This window comes from Wolffia australiana, chromosome 3 (genome assembly GCF_029677425.1).
Source record: "Wolffia australiana isolate 7733 chromosome 3, ASM2967742v1".
NCBI classification, from domain to species: domain Eukaryota; kingdom Viridiplantae; phylum Streptophyta; class Magnoliopsida; order Alismatales; family Araceae; genus Wolffia; species Wolffia australiana.
Window position 1 is genome coordinate 12,480,248 of NC_135837.1, and position 17,253 is coordinate 12,497,500.

General features: G+C 42.6%; 1 pseudogene; it reads right to left on the reverse strand.

Moving 5' to 3' along the window:
- Positions 1-767: 767 nt before the first annotated feature.
- Positions 768-846, reverse strand: LOC144701568 (small nucleolar RNA R71; annotated as a pseudogene).
- Positions 847-17,253: the final 16,407 nt, after the last annotated feature.

Below are 17,253 nucleotides of genomic sequence, written 5' to 3' on the forward strand. Positions count from 1 at the left end.
CTGCTAAATAACCAGTAAAAACACATATAGTCAGAGCTTATCAACTGGCGCCTTTGCCAGGGAGCACGGTATTACAGTAGAAATTTTTATTTTCTCTGAATCTACAGTTATCTCTCTAAACCTACAGTCATTTTTTTGAATCTACAGTCATTTCTCTAAATCTACAGTCATTTTTGTTGATTTTTCTAGAGCTGCAGGACTTGACAATCCTCGGCTCATTGTTATTCTAACCGTTTGCTGTAGATTTATGGTAGTAACACGCTCAAGAGCTGGTGAAAAGTCTGTAGAAAAAGACATTAGAGACGCCACTCCGGATTCTACAGTGACAGAACCAGAAATTCAGCAGAGAAATATGGCTGAAGAGATGCACCAGCAGAATGAGAGGAGGACTATGCTGGATAGGTCCACACCGTCGGGAAGCTTGTGTCAAACCGATGTAAATCTGAACATCGGTGACGGTATTTCGTTTCGATATGACAATGCATTAATTAATTCCTTACCTGAATTTAATGGACTGCCTGCTCAAAACCCATTAGAATTCCTCGATGATTTCCACATTAGGTGTTCATCTCAAAACGTTCCAGGGATATCTACAGAAATTGTAAAAATGAAATATTTTCCTCTAACCTTAAAAGATAAAGCATTTTCCTGTTACCGCAATTTAGGAATCACTTTTAATTCATGGGAAGAGATGCAGGGAAAATTTCTGCAGAAATTTTACCCGCTCTCCAAAACTAACTTTTATAGAAGGGAAATCCACAACTTCCATCCTCATGATGGTGAGGCGTTTAGTGAATCATGGGAGAGGTTCAATGATTTGTTGAGGAAGTGCCCTCACCATGGAATTGAACAATATCAACTAGCTCAGATATTTTATGAGTCTCTCTCTGATTTTATGAAAAACAAGGTAAACCTCGCCACGGGTGGAACGTTTTATACTGCATATGAGGATGAAGTTTTTGATATTTTGGAGAGAGTTGCAGAAACTGATTTGCAGGAGATTGGAGCCAATCAGAATGGGAGGAATGTGCAGGCCAAGAGAGCAGGAGTTCTGCAGGTCAACGCCAAGGAGGGAGAGCTACAAGCGGGCCTAAGGGAGACCAACCAGAAATTGGAGGAGCTCACCTCTACCTTGAAGAATGTCTTCCTAGGTAACTCTCCCATCATTAAAGCTAAGATCTTCTCTCTCTGTTTTAGCAGGGAACATGAAGATGGAGCTTGCCAAGCCATGGAAGAAGAGGTGAAGGCTTTCAACCAGCCGCAACAACCGTGGGCGGGTCAAAAGCGGTCAAATTTCCAAAACGGAGAGGCCTTCCACCAAGAAAACAAGCCGGCAGCTCAACCCCCGTTCCAGCAGAGACAACAATTCCAGCACAGGCCTCCATAACAGTATCAGGTTTCATCTCAAACTCAACCTGATTTCTTCACATTAACTCCCGTCATTTTAGATATGATCGAAAAGCAAAATCAAAAGTTGCGGGCGGAAATGGAGATGCGGATGCAAGTGATGATGGAGTTTCAAACGAAGCAAATGCTGGATGCTGAAGAGCAGATGAGGAAGATGCTAGAAAGCCTCTGACCTGTCCAACCTGAACACCAAGGTATACCGTTAGATTCTCCTTGCACATCTTATAAACTTCCCACGAAACCGTCCATCAATCCATGCAACTTGCATCATGTGCAGCATTCCATTCATGATGAGATTTAATAGAGATGATCCTGAGGTTCTAGCCATCTCAAAATTGAGAAATGGGAAAGAACTTCAGGATCCCTATCGGACTTCTATAGAGAATTCTAAGAAGGAACCGAACCAAAACAGCAAGAAGGAGAGGACCCCCCCTCCGTGGAGGAGCCTCGACCATCCACGAGTGGTCAGCACGTTCCCTACCCTTCCGCTTTAAATAGAAAAACCGATATTTGATTATGAAAACCGACTGTTAGAGAATTTTAGAAAAGCCACCATGACTGTTACTGTCGAAGATATGCTTAGGTGTGCACCTTCCCTAAAGAAGTACCTTAAGGACTCTTGCACCATTAAGAAGCCTAGGGAAGTGGTTAAATTATCTGAAAATGCCTCTAGCATTCTTAATGCCATCCCTATCAAAATGAGAGACCCCGGAGCCCCTTTCATTACATGCGAAATAGGAGGAAACACCTTCTCTAAAGTTTTATTAGATACGGGAGCAAGCATAAGTATCATTCTGATGGCATTATATGAGGAGCGTGGGTTTGGAGAGTTGGAGGAAATTCATATGGACCTACTCTTAGCTGACGGCACTGTTAGGCAACCCGAGGGAAGGTTAACCGATGTCATGATCACTGTAGAGAATTGTGAAATCCCTGTAGACTTTATAGTGACAGATGTAAAGATATCGGGAGACATTAGTTTAGCTCCTATCATCTTAGGTAGACCATTCTTGGTTACGGCAAAAACGATTATGGATTGGGAGAAGGGGACGGTTGAGTTTAAAATTGGAAAGGAGAGAGTTCAACTGGATATATCGAAAATGATGAAATGTCCTGTAGGAAGCAATGAGGAGTTAAATTTGTGTGCCGAAGATGAAGGAGAGGATGTGGTTAAAGAATACTTGTCACAAGTATAGGGTAGAGAGCTAGAGGAGAGATCATAGACCCTTCGGTAGAGGTAGGGCCCGAACTGAAACCTTTGCCCTCATCCCTCAAATATGCATATCTAGATGAGCAGAAAATCCTACCAGTAATCATATCTTCATCACTATCCTCTGAACAGGAAAAGGACTTGCTAGTGGTACTTAGGAAGCATAGAAATGCCATAGGTTGAACCTTTGATGATATTAGAGGAATTCCATCTTTGATCTGTGAACATAGGATATTTTTAGAAGAGGAAGCAAAACCTTGTAGAGAGCATCAAAGGAGACTCAACCCTTACATGAGAGAAGTTCTTGAGAAAGAAGTGATTAAGTGGTTGAATGCAAGAATAATTTATGCTATATCCGACAGTAGATGGGTGAGTCCTATACACATGGTACCAAAGAAATCTGGAATTACCGTAGAAGTGAACGAAAAAGGGGAAGAGGTGCAGAAAAGATTGACCATAGGGTGGAGGGTGTGCATTGATTACGGGAAATTAAATAAGGCGACAAAGAAGGATCACTACCCACTACCCTTCATAGATCAGATACTAGAAAAACTGTCAGGGCAGCAATATTTTTGTTTTCTTGATGGTTATTCAGGATACAACCAAGTAAACATCCATCCTGATGATCAAGAGAAGACAACATATGCCTTTAGGCGTATGCCCTTCGGGTTATGCAATGCCCCCGCCACATTTCAGCGATGTATGAATGCCCTATTTTCTGATTTAGTAGGCAAATGTTTAAAAATATTTATGGATGATTTTTCAGTATTTGGATCTACCTTTGAGAACTGCCTCCTAAGCCTCACCAAAGTATTGAAGAGGTGCATTGAGTCCAACCTTGTCCTAAGTTGGGAAAAATCTCATTTCATGGTGTAGGAGGGAGTAGTGCTGGGACATACGGTCAGCAACCGTGGATTGGAAGTGGACAAGGCCAAAATTGAAATCATCCAGGGCCTTCCACCTCCAACCAACCTAAAAACCCTTAGGGTTTCTCGGCCACGCGGGTTTCTATAGACGTTTTATCCTTGATTTTGCTAAAATTTCTAAACCTCTTACAAACCTTTTATCGTCTAAAAATAATGATTTTGAACTAACACTAGAGGCTAAAGATGTATTTTATAAATTGAAAGAAGCTTTGGTTAATGCGCTTATCCTGCAAGGGCCCGATTGGACCCTTCCTTTTGAACTAATGTGCGACGCTCGATTTTGCAGTAGGTGCAGTGTTAGGCCAAAGAATTGATAAGAAACCCGTGGTGATCTACTACGCCACCAGGACCTTAGTGGATGCACAACTGAATTACACCACCACCGAAAAGGAGCTGCAGGCAATTATTTTCGCTTTAGAAAAGTTTAGGTCCTATTTACTAGGTAGTAAAATAACTGTTTATTGTGATCATTCCGCTATTAGGTACTTGTTAACGAAGAAAGAGGCTAAACCGAGATTGATTAGATGGGTGCTTTTATTACAGGAATTTGATTTGGAAATTGAAGATAATAAAGGGTGTGAAAATGTAGTAGCCCACCATCTCTCACGAATCATAGGCGCCCCACCTGAACAAATTAATGATGCATTTCCTGATGAATTTGTCCTAACTGCACAAGGAACATTCGTTCCTTGGTATGCACATATTGTCAATTTTTTAGTTTCAGGACAAATGCCTACAGGTTGGACTTCCTACGAGAGGAAAAAGCTACTCAAGGATGCGCGATTTTATTTTTGGGAAGATCTGGAGCTGTTTCACCAAGGACAAGATCAAATTCTCCGACGATGCGTCCCCGAGAGCGAGCAACGAAGCATCCGAGAATTCTGCCACGCAAAACCAGGAGGGGATCACTACTCGGCCAAGGTAACAGCTCATAAGATTGTTGAATCGGGTTTCTTTTGGCCTACATTATTTCATGACGCGCAGAAATTTTATAACAGTTGTTTAGCATGCCAAGCATCCATCAATATCAATAGGAAAGATAGAATGCCCCTACAACCCATCTTAGAAGTAGAAATATTTGATTTATGGGGAATTGATTTTATGGGTCCATTTCCTAGTTCTAACAGTTATGAATACATCTTGATGGCTGTTGACTACGTCTCCAAATGGGTAGAAGCCATTCCCTCCAAAACCAATGACAGTAAGGTAGTGACCAATTTTATTGAGAACACATTTTTTATAGATATGGATGCCCACGAGCGATCATTAGCGATGGAGGTTCACACTTGACAAATTACAACTTTAGGAATCTCCTCAAAAAGTTTGGTGTCCATCATCGAGTCACTACCCCATATCATCCTCAAGCCAATGGACAAGTTGAATTGTGCAATAGAGAGGTGAAGAAAATTTTGAGGAAAATAGTGCGTCCAGATGGGAAAGATTGGTCTAGGAAGCTAGACGAGGCGTTGTGGGCTTGTAGGTCAGCTTACAGAACGGCTCTCGGCATGTCTCCCTTCCGCCTTATCTTTGGCAAAGCTTGTCACCTACCACTTGAGTTAGAACACAAGGCCCTTTGGGCTATTAGAAAACTCAACCTAGATTTGGATAGAGCCGACAAGCATAGACTTCTTCAATTGAATGAGTTGGAAGAGTTAAGAAACGAGGCTTATGAAAATTCGAAGATTTATAAAGCCAAGATGAAGATGTTTCATGACAAGAGCTTGAGGAGAAGAATTTTTGTGGAGAATCAAAAAGTATGGCTTTACAACTCTAGACTAAAACTCTTTCTAGGTAAATTGAAAACGCGATGGGATGGTCCCTTCCTTGTTCAGCAGGTTTTTGAGAATGGAGCCATTACAATTTTAGATCCTACGTCTCAAAGACGATTCACTGTGAACGGGCAACGGTTCAAACCCTACTTAGAAGAAGAAGATCTTCACAGCCCCATGAATATTACGTTAGAAAGCCATCGCATGATAGCTCATGATCCGACTAGTTTTTGTTTTTACTACATTTCATATTCTCTCTGCTTGGTTAGTTTCCTTGTTTTGTTTTTTGTTTTCTGCTTTTATTTCTGTTCTCGTGCAGCCACTCCGATCCACGCCCACCTCACACGTCAGTGGACAACACGCATGCTGATCGCCGCCCTTCCTTCCATGGTTTGGTATTCCTTTCTCCCATTTATGATTTGTCATGTAGGAACATGCCTTTTATTGAGAGGGGGGGGAGTACATTTACATGCACTATCCATGAAAATTTTTCCGTTTTTGCATTCACAACCCATGGATATTTGATGATCTTAGGAGATGATTGTCCAATGATATGCATGATAATTCGATTCTTTTCAAAAGGGTAGAAATGCAAGAGTGGCCAGCTAGGGAAGCCTAGGTGAAGTAAGCCTAGCTAGGTGCACTACGATCCATACCACTACAGTCATATCTATTACCATTATACTTCTCTCACCTCACCATCCACCTCGGGTTGAGTTAGCACTTACATGCATGAAATGTTTTAGCTTTAGTGGAGAGTAGGGTTAGTGTTAGCTCATTGGCAGTATTATTATGACGTGAGTGAAGCTCCCTGACCCATGAAGGATACATAACTTCGTCGGGGAAATAAGCTGCCGGTCTACTAAGGACGGCACATGGGTAGTGGATAAGCGCCACCAAACTATAAAGTGAAAGCTGCACTGCATAAACAAGCAAAAGCTTGCATCATAGTACTAAAGTTGATTGTCATCAAAAATGACCAACAAGCAGCAAATACCAAATAAAATAAAGGTGGAAAAGCTGTCTCCAATGTGTTTGAGCCGATGCTACTATAGCCATAGTATTGAGCTAGCATTAATACCACTCTCTACGCCTCGTTCAGTAGTGCGCTTGGGGTGTTAACTCGATCTTATTCCATATACTATGTACTTACTATATGTACTCCATAGATCATGTGCACTTAGTTGAGGTCTAAGGCTGAGATAGATCCTAAATTTCTTCTACGCTGGTCAATTTTAATTGCTTAAAATACTCCTTGAGAAGAGCATGAATCAAAGTTATCGGAAGTCAAAATTCACCTTGAGATCATCTTTTATTCTCACCTGCATGTCATTACTAAGGGACTAGTAACGATCTAAGTTTGGGGGTGTTTGATGACGCTAAAATATGTCATCAAATAATCAAGTTCTTACGTTTAAATTCATTACAATTATCTTGTGAATTCATGCTAAGTTCATGCATATGTATTGTTTTATGAAATCACTAACCCCACTTGATTCTTTGAATCAAGTGGAATATATTTAACATTTTATGGCTAGTGAACATTCAGAAACAGGTTAAGAAGATCAAGGAAGAGAGGAGGATCAAGAGAAGTGGGCAAAAATTTGAAGTGGCAAAATTACTAAAATGCCCTAGGCATGACTTAAGAGAAAACCTATAAATACTCTCTTGAGAGAGGAGTTTAGGTTGTCCAGAAGTTCTCTCAAGGAAGTTAGGGCTTGGAGAGAAAGGATTTCTGCAGACCCTCCAAGGCTGATGAGCATTGGAGCTGGGAGAGAAGCAAGCTGAGGAGTAGCTAGAGCACGACGATCGCTGCCTTGCCCGGAAGGAGTGACACAAGGAGGCGTGAGCGTTTCGGTTTTGGTACAATCTTCTTCTCCCTTCTAAGACAATCAGGGTTGGGCTGAAGATCACAAGCTGTGTCTCCAGCATTTCCAATTTCTGGTTTTCCTTTGGTTACGTTTGATTTCAATCCCATAGTTGATTGAATCGCTTTCCATTCTGTCTAGCAAAAGTTTCATTGTTCTCGCATCCGCCGTGAAATCCTTCCTGCAGAATTTCCAACTGCTAGCAACACAGGCCTCAGCCTAGGTTGCCAGCAATCCAAGCAGCGAGCAAGCTCGCGCGAATCAGCACCTCGAGCAGGCTCACACGCCAGCAGCGCCACGCAGGCTCGCCAGCGCAGCAACGCAGCGAGCAGAGCGCCGCGAGCAGGCTCACCCGCACAAGACAGAAGTTCCCATGATTTCATTTGTGTAAAATGTCTTCATTGATACCTGCATTAGACATTCTTCAAACGTCGTCCTTACGTCTTCACAGAAGCCAATAACTCCGAAGGGCTAATAAACACTAACGCACACATCATTGACGTAGCGACGTACAACAACTCCGAACAGACAGCAAATGTTGAGCTCATGGCGACTCCTTGGCGGCAGTAGCTGCCTTGTAGCCGCCGAATCCTCCTCCCGAACCGGCCAGCTCCCCGCCGCACTCCACCTCCGGCCCCCGCCATACCCACCACCGCACCCTCCGCCGACGCCGCCAGAACCTCCGCTGCACCCGCCGCCGGCCTCCGCCATATCCGCCGCCGTAGCCGGGCAGCCCTCCGTAGTAGCCACCGCACCCAGGAGTATGGTAACCCTGGAAAACCACTTGCCGCCCTTACGGTCTGGTCGCCGGCGGACAGCTCCCTGCGCTGGACGCGCAGACGAGGCCCACAAGAAGAACGAGGAGGAGCGACTTTGCTGCCATGGCTGCTACTTCCTTGCTGCTGATTCAAACTTCGGCTGTTGTACACGAAGGAGAATGGCGAGGGCTTTACATAGGTTGTGGAGAGGCATGAAGCGCGTCAAGACAGCTGAGAGAACGTTTAATGAGGGACTTGCTTTTCTTCTTCCATGTTGCGATTTGTGGCGGTCTTCCTTTGCTCCGTGATGGCCTCTCGGGTTATTGAAGTTCACCGTGTACTTTAGTCAACTTCAGAGCGCGAACGCCGGTGACGGACGACGCAGCTGCCCATGGCTGAAGTGTTTGGGCGATCCGTATTAGGTTGACATTTGGGATGCTCCGCCCTTATCTATTTCGGCTGTCCCTGCACCTCTTTCTGCATCTATATATCTATGTCTCTTTCTTCTTAACCATACAGCTCTCCGGTCCTTCCTATTCCCGGTATTGTTCTCTTTCTCTGTCAATCTATCAAGCTCTTCGGTGTCTCCATCTCTCTCCTCGTTTTTTTCCACCTATCTAGCGCTGTTATCCCTCCAACTACCTGTGGTACAATTTATTTTTATCTCTCTCTATGTCTTTCTGCCTCTGTCCCTCTCTTTGTCTACTCCTCTCTCATCGTCACTCTGACTTTACGCTCACTCTCTTTCAATCTCTTTGTCTCTCTCTCTGTCTTTTCGTTTCTCTGTCTCTGTCTCTCTCTTCCTCTCTCTGTTTGCCTCTCCGTCTCTGTCTCTCTCTCTTCGTCTTTATTTCTCCCTCTTTCTCTTTCTCTGTCGGTCGCTCTCTCGCTCCCTCATTCTCTCTCTCTCTCTCTCTCTCTCTCTCTCTCTCTGTCTCTTGCTCTCTCTCTCTCTCTCTATACTTAATGCCCTTGCCCCTTCAACTCTCTCATGTACCATCTGTTTTCATTATTACATTCGTGTCCTCATCTCTTCTTGTCTCTCGCTCCTTGTTTGTGTCTGTCTTTGGGTCACTCTGTTTGCATGTGTCTCCTTCTTTTATCTTTCTCTGTCGGTCCCTCTTGTTATCTAACGATCTCTCCTCCCCTCCTGCTCCGCTAAAAACGCATACTGCTGAAATCAATTAATTCGTGGTGGAAATTGTATTAGCCAAAATCAATATCTTGCTCAGGTCCTCGTTTTTTTAAACTAGCGATTATTATCACCAAAAAGAATATCGCATGCTTCCAAAATACTATAACGAATAAGAACCCTTGATCATTCAGTCTATACGTGACTAATGTATAAAAATATTAACAGGATGAACTTGTTCATGAATAGTAGACAGTGGCGTTTACAAGAACATAGTAATGGCCACGAAGTGATGCAGGAAATCTTGAACCATCGTCTAATCCTTTTTCGGTGAACCCTGTGTTTTGCGCTCTCGGCTTTATCCTCGCCATCTTCATCAAATTTCTCTTTTTAAATGAACGAGCGATCTGACATTAAGATTCTTCTATGCGACTGTCTGGAACATGAACAAGGAAGAAAGAAAATGAGAGGGAGAGAAAGGGAAGGAGCGAAAAGAGAGAGAGAGAGAGGGAGAGAGAGACGCCAAAAGAAGATCTTAATACTCTTGTTTTCAGAAAATCAAACGTTACCACAAGGTTAGTATTTATAATACTCTAAATTATGTGTTATATCGCGATTAGGGTTGGGAATAAAATTTCGTTTCTTCGTAAACATGCGAACGAATGAACACGAACACAAACAGGAAAAAGTCGACACGAGCATGTTCGCAAATGGTTCGCGAACAGATAAGCCGTTTGCGAACAGGTTAGATTCCCAATGCATCCATGTTACCCCCCGCCCCCACCCCCCCCAAAATTCGGCCATCCCCCCCCCCCCCCCTATTACACCACCCAGCTTCCCCGCCATTATCGCCGAAGCATAATCATTGCTGGGCAGCAGCGGCAGTTTGCTGAATGCATCGCCAACGCCATCTGCAACCGTATAGTGGACGTGGGCTCCGATTTTCTATCCGAAAGTTATTAGTTTTTTACTTTTGCCACTTTTGCAATCTGATTTTCGCTCTCCGTAAGTTATCAGTTTTTTTCAGATTAAGATTCACAGGATTAGGTATATTTGATCTTTCAGATTAAGAGGTTTGAATGTTCGATTAGGGCTTGGATCGTTAGCTCGGATTGGTAGCCTGCGAATTTTGAAAAATTATGTTTGTTAGGACCGCATTATTGTGTGATTTCGCCTATCGTTCAAACAATTCTGGGTTTCTTTCATTTTGCTCATAATCTTAGTAGTCCTAAACTGTCTTATATTTGTCTGATTAGATTATGCGTACACAACAGCACATCAATTTATAACTGCAACTCGAGCATTGTGATGACTCCAGCACGCTTGACTTAATTGGATATTAATTAGTTAATTAAGTTAACCATAATTAATTTGATTCATATAAATGAGAAGATGAAAGCTACATAATCAACTTACACATTTATATGTCCCATACTAATATGGGACATATAATATATATTTCAATTTATATATCAATTTATATAATAATATATATAATATATATTTCAATTTATACTCCGCTATCAGTAAAGATCAATATCTAACAATCACACTCTATTAGGGGTTGGATTGTTCGCTATTGGTAATCTGCAAATTTTCAACAATTTCTGATAGTTAGGACCGCATTATTGTGTGCTGTCACATATCATTTAAGGATGCACAAATTTGATTTGCTCATAATTCTCATTGCCAGAATTTTTCTTTTTTCGTTGTGAAGAAGAGATTTAGATTGTGGTGTTAGGGCTTAAAGGAATTTTGTAATATCTTATTTCAGTTATTTGTTTGGTGTTTGTTATTGTCGATCAGAAGCTACCATCGCCCTATCTTCTGGAAAGCATTGTGAAGAACCTTGGGGGCGATCATTTGTGGTTGTTTGCTGCCCGGCTCCTAACGGTATGTTCATGAACTGTGTTTGATTGTGCTTCGATGAATCTCCATGGGTTACTTGTTCTTCCGTGAATCTACGTGGTTCTTCAGAAACATCGTCCATCGAATAAAGAATGCACATGTCCAAATTGGTGTTATACTTCAGCATGTGTTAAATGGTGAATTTAAATTATGCTTGCTCCAGTGTACGAATGATTGTTCAATACATTGTACCCAAGTCCTCCCTCTGACACTCTCCATTCTCCCTTTCTCCCACCCCCGTCAGAACCCCTGCCCCTTCTCCCTCTAGTTCCCTTCGCCCAACGTGTCCAACTTATCCCTCTCATTCTATCATTCTCTCGTTCATGCGTCCAGCAAGCTAGAGGCTCTTGATCTACATTCACTCCTTTCGGCAAGGCATCCTCCTCCGGCTAACTACGTAAGGTACTTTATTGCGTGTATTGTTAGATTCTAATTTACAGAATGACTTATATATTTCTTTGAGTTGCTATTTGTTTGCTATTCTAATTCTAGTGCATATTCTGAATCATGCGCTGATTAATTCACTGGTAATTTTAACAAGTACATAATGCGGAGTGATGCAATACATGATCAACTGCGTTATTCTTTATTCTTAAAGGATACATGTAGGAAAAGCTTGTCCTATATGAACGTTGACGAAGCTCAAGTAGGCAGAAATTCAAATCAGATGAATGCAAATGCTGAAATGGCACAAGACCGTAATCGTAGATGAGAATCAAGCTCAACTACTCGAATAACACTACAGAGAAAGCATCGTGGGCGAGAATCAGAGGCTACGTAATATTTTCATTGTGCCAGGAGAACAACCCTACACGAATTACAACTATTGAGATAAACCATATGGGGACAACAACAATGTTTTGGAGGCACTAGCAGAAGAGACATCAGGAGTTGCACGATCGGCTGAAAGGTAAACAAGTCCCAGTGTCAAATGAGGAACTGACTTTGGAAGTCAACCGCCTATTGTTGGAATGTTGGGCTCGCCCTGGGGGCACAATACCTTCTTACTAGGTATCACGTTTGGGAGAACAAAGGAGATGCTCACCAGATTTCTATGTCTCATTGACCAAGCGTGGTCCATCATTAACGATAAAAGTTTTAGAGACGTGTTGCTTTATTGTGCACAACATAAGATTAGAATATAATGCTCGAAGACCATTCGTGAGTACACAAAGGCCTTCTTTCGGCGAGAGAAGCAAAAGCTGGAACGCTCACTATCAAATGTTAGAAGTGTTTGCCTAACAGTAGATGCATGGACAAGTAAAAATATGATTCCCTTATTGGGAATCAATGTGCATTGGGTCACAAAGGAACGGAGACTTGAAGAACGTGTTCTTGATGTAAAGAAAATTGATGGTCCACACAGGGGGAGTTGCCTTGCACAACTTCTTTTAGAGTTGTTGGTCAACTTTGGCCTGGGGAAGAAAGTTACTGCTATTAAGACGGACAACGCAAGGAACAATATATCGATGATTACATCATTGACTAATGTAGTACATAAAGTGAATCCCAACTTTGATCGAAACTGGCACATGGCTTGTATTGCGCATTTCATAAACCTTGCAGTGCACGATGGTTTGAAGGCATTCGGCCTCCACTTACACCCGATGAGGCAGCGGTGCTTATGGACAGGGAGTAAGAATCAAAAGCTGATGGGTTGAACGATCTGCCTCTTTTGGAGATCTGGTTACATGAGTGTGTTAAATTATTGCAGCTGTTCGTTCTTTGGATGAAAGACAGAGGAGCTATGTCCAATGATGTACGCAACTAAAGATGCTGAATACTATAAAATTAGTGTTCGATGTGAAGATTAAATGGAACTACACGCATGAAATGTTGCAAGTCACGTATCAAAAGAGAAAGGTGTTGTATAAGATGGCAATTTTTAGCTAGAGAGCTCTGCCGAGAAAAACTTTGTGACCGATGAACATGAGTGGCAATTTGGCACACTTTGCTCGAACTTTAAAGCCTTTCCGTGAAGCGTCAGATATTGTTTGCAGCTCAAAACGTGCAACAGCGGCAATAGTTTATCATTGCTCTGAGTCCTTGATGAACACCTTCGTGAACATATTTATGCCATAGATCAAGGACACCTTTTCCCAGACGGTGTTGTCCTCACGATGGAACAACGCGCCTCCATCCAAATCATGTATAGACCCATGAGAGCAAAACTGTCCAAGTACGAGCTTCGCGTTCGAGGAAATACTACCTTCTCGGTTGCATTACTTGTCGACCCACATATTAAGTTAGACTCCATTGCTCGAGAAGAACGTGACACCTTGGTGGCATATGTGCATAGACTTCTGAACGATGTTAATGAGGAGGAAGTCACAAATTTGATGGATGAGGACAACATTGGAGGCAATAGATTGAGTCAACAACAACGCATGAATCATGACGAGGAAGCCAGGATGGATGAGAGCTACATACCGTTTATCAAGATGGGGCTTGCATAGGTGTTATCGCGACAAGAATATGTCACTCCATCCGTGGACGATGAGTAACAGAGTTACCTACAAATGTCTCATGCGTCAACCAATGCTCTCCTATGGTGGCAAGGCGACGATAGTAAGAGATTCCCTAAGCTCTCTCTTTTGGCACGATATTTTCTTTCTGTATGTGCATCCAGTGCACCAGTTGAACGCATCTTCTCCCTTGGACATGGAATTTTCATGTATAAACGTTAACGACTTTTGGCGGAGAACATGTCCATACTGATGACTCTAAAATGTTGGTTGAGACAACAACTAGAAAGCAACATTGTAGAGTCATTACCTGAGATTGAAGGGGCCGAATTAGTGGGAGAGGATTTAGACGAAGAAAATGTAGATGAACGATGGTAGTGTGGGGATTCCAGGTATATGTCATTTTTTATCATGCATATTTTTATTTCTTCGTAGTACAAAAAATGAACACATTGATCGTTCAATTTTTAATTTCTTACTAGTCACCTTATGAAATTTTGGTATACAAGACATTTGGATGTCATTGGTTTTAAATTTTGGTATACAAGACATTTGGATGTCATTGATGAGGGCAGTGAAGGACTTTGAATTAGAAGGGCATGCCTATCTTCTACTAGCAGCTCTTGGACGTTGGACTACCGAGTCTTAGCTAAAGGTGATGCCAATCACGGATAATTCTGCAAGGCGCGAGTTTACGAGCGGGGGCGAATTTATGAGCAAGGCGCGGAAGCGGTGAATATATGAGGATGAAGACGCGAGTGAGCGAGCGTTTAGGTGCTTATGAGCAGGCGCGAGTGAGCGGGAGCGATGAAGATGAATCTGAATGGAGCTGAAAGAAATGAAATAAAGAACCTCGCACGCTCCGGCTTTGAAGCTGCTTGTAGCACTAACAATAGCCCGGACCTTTTCTTCGAAACCTCTTCACTGTACACAGGACGACGTCCAATCCCGGACTTAAGATATGATGGATCTTGTGTTGGGACTCAGTGCGATATGCCGAAGTGAATATCGGATTCTGAGACGAGACCTCCGCCTGATCCAACCTACTTTATTCAAGATACGAAACGACTTTTCCGGCTGTCCCTATTGTTTTGTATTTTAGATGGAGCAGGTTCTGAGGTGATGCTAATCACGGTACCCACGTTCTTCCTACGAGCACGGAAGAACGTGCTCGTAACATGAATCAAAATCACTTCGTAACATGAATCTGAAGAAGAAGAAGTCAATTTATTTCATAACCTTCGGAGTCTGATGAGGTTCTGAAAGAATGGATTCAAATGTCTTGTATACCAAAATTTCATCCAAATGGATTTTGAATGGATTCTGCCCTCATCAGACTCCGAAGGTTATGAAATAAATTGACTTCTTCTTCTTCAGATTCATGTCCCGTCCGTCACCAATCTTTGCATAGAAAGAATAGTGATTCTTGAAGAACAAAAGTGTAAGTTGTAAGTAAGGTTATGTTATTTTTCAAATGTTGTAAGTAAGGTTCTGAAAGAATGGATTCAAATGTCTTGTATACCAAAATTTCATCCAAATGGACTTTGAATGGATTCTGCCCTCATCAGACTCCGAAGGTTATGAAATAAATTGACTTCTTCTTCTTCAGATTCATGTCCCGTCCGTCACCAATCTTTGCATAGAAAGAATAGTGATTCTTGAAGAACAAAAGTGTAAGTTGTAAGTAAGGTTATGTTATTTTTCACATAAATGAAGGAGCCTTTCAAACCATTAGGAGACTCAAACCTTTCCGGAAGCATAGTGCAGCACCTCGGGAATACTTATCTTTCAGATAACCTCCGGGTCAGGAGGCCGGGGCAAAGAAAGATTGCTATCCCAAGTCGGTACTGGAAAAACCCTTCTTTTAGATGGGGTAAAAGCGCGTCCCCTGTAGGGACTAGTGGCCCGCATTCCGGACAAGGAAAAGTCCAAACCCCCGCTACCGTGCCAGTTGTGAGATCGTGTCCCTATGGGGGGACAAAGGCGCATTGGCCCTCTCGAGGCCATGTCAATGCCTAAAGCCCTCCTCCATTCTTACCTGAGATCGCATTCCTCCGTCGGAACCTTCGGAACCTAGAATCTTTTTGCACTTTTCAGGTTCTGAGGTTATCCGAAGGGGCTTACGAGCGGGTTACGAAGTCAATTCATCTTGATCTTCATGTTACGAAGTCAATGAAGATTCATGTTACGAAGTCAGATTAAAATGCAGAAGGCGCGAGGGGGCAGAAGCGACGGAGCGGCGAAGTAAATGAAGGCGCGTAGCGCGCAACGGATAATGAAGATGAAGATGAAGAAGAGGATAGGATTAAAGAAAGAAAAATAAGGTTCTGCAAGAACACGGATAAGGCGCGTAGCGCTAATCAACGTTATCCAGCAAAGAAGTCAAAGAAAAGAAATAAAAAAACAAAGCAACAACGAAAAGTAAAGTAAATCATTTAGATGTAAAGAAATGAACAAAAGTTTGACTTTTTCTCAAGAGAAGGGTTTATAGAGTTCAATGCAAAATCGATCCTTTCTACGATCATGAACATAGAGGGTCCTTCATGGACCATGACTTATAACCAGCCATGCCGGCCTTTGATCCTTTATAGTGTCATGGTATCAGAGTTAGGTTCACATCGTCATCTGCCTGTCAAAATGCTTTTAGCGCAGGGGAAGGTGATGCTAATAACTTCGTAACCTCGTCTCTCAACCAATTTTTCTGGGGCACGCTCAAGCCACCGAATGTAAATCCTTTCCAATTTTAATCGGAAAAGTGGAGGCAATGAAGTTCGGAATGAATTCAGTTACGAGGAAGATACTTTCTGTGTGTCTTTTGCCATTCCATCTATCTATCGATGAGGCCCTGGAGAGTAGCCTGCCCAACTCCACTTACTCCCATAACCTCGGTTCCATTCTCGACACCTACATTCCAAACTGGGGGCCCCTCCAGTCTGACTTCAGAGCCTCCTCCCACCGAAGGTTCAACTACGCAATGGGATCAGCTCATGGTAAAAAAAGACTCAGAAGAACAAAAGAGACCAACAGCCGCTAAAGCAATTTCTTCGTGACCTCAGAACCTACCCATTTTTCGAAAATCCATTTAGTTTACAGTCTAGAAATTGAAGAACTCTAAGTGTTAACCAAATAATAGATCGTAGAATACCTCATTGAGATATTTCAGTTTAAGTAAGAGCTGCTGAATAAGTTATCTTCAAGATAACTTATGAAATAAACGTTCCAAAGGTTCTGCAAGAACAAATAAATGTATTTGTTCAATCGCAAAATGTATGTTATCATAGCCAGCTTCGATAAGGGCGTCCACATCCACATCCGGAATTTGATCCGGACTAAGGAAAAAGGTCGTCGTTTGGGTCGGGAATCTGTAATACCGGTTCCTCCGGATGAGAGACCGCCGGATGTGCCTCCGGGGAAGCGACCGTTGATTAACATCACCTTGGTGGTTCAAAATTCCGATTCTGATAAATCAGAACCTGCAAGAAAGAACTATGTTTAAATGAGGTGGTTCTGAAGAGTATAGAGGCGCGGAAGCGGTGAATATATGAGGATGAAGACGAGCCTCAGCTCACTTGCATTCATCGTAACCTCAGAACCTTAAACGCTACGCGCCTTGCTGTCAGTCTGTACTTTCTGTCATGCTGGCAAAAACGGGGGTTTAGGCTTACCTACTATTGGATTTGAACCAATGACTCTCGCCGTATGAAAGCGATACTCTAACCGCTGAGTCAAGTAGGTCAAGCTGAGTCAAGTCAGATAAAATAGACCTATAAGAGAAAGCCAACCAAAGCGCAACCAGAGTTCAGAGCGGGG